Below are 817 nucleotides of genomic sequence, written 5' to 3'. Positions count from 1 at the left end.
TGTCATGTGACAGGTAATATATTTCTCCTTTGGATAAAAAAAACATAAAAAAGGCCTAGGCATAGGAAATTTCTGAAAAATATGTCCATCAAACATGTATATGTAGCACATGGACAAAAGTCATTCCCTTTTCAATATTTTCCAAAAATTACCTTAAACTCATTTTCTTAACCGATTTGCATCACCGTGAAAGATCATGAAAAATTAATAAACTCAGAAATATTTTACAACTGCAGTTTTGTTTAAATCGTAATTTACCACAATTCATATTTTAATCATGAACTTAATCTTTTGACGTCGCAAGCTATTACATATATATATTAATTTCCACTGGGGTAGGAGCTGGGAACCCCCCTTATTTTTGGCCCCCAAAAAATGAAAATAAAAAATGAAGAAAACAAAGTACACTGACTCTATAGAAAAGCTTTTTTTTCGCTTGTAACATTCAGAAGACAAGACAAAAAAATGAGAAATTAAAATATGTTACAAACATCTATTTCATACAAAATGCATAACCATCATGGAATATTTTCAAATTGTAAAACAAATATGTGGAGAAATAAAACAAAAAATCAGTTATACGATTTTTACGGATGTGTATAGTTAAGGATGGGAGATATTTTATTATTGGTTTTATTTTGCGCGATCCGGAAACTAGCGTCGGTGCTTGTAAGATTTTGTTAAGTTTAAACATCTATTTTTTTCAGTTTTGTTAGAAAAAATGAATAATAATTTTCTCTGTTTTGTCACAAAATGTCTCTACTTTAGAATTTAACAAAACTTTGTGATACAAATTTTATGCAGTACACACTTGTGA

This window comes from Mytilus californianus, unplaced genomic scaffold, assembly GCF_021869535.1.
Source record: "Mytilus californianus isolate M0D057914Y unplaced genomic scaffold, xbMytCali1.0.p SCAF_5, whole genome shotgun sequence".
Lineage (NCBI taxonomy): Eukaryota > Metazoa > Mollusca > Bivalvia > Mytilida > Mytilidae > Mytilus > Mytilus californianus.
This window is presented reverse-complemented; position numbering follows the sequence as displayed.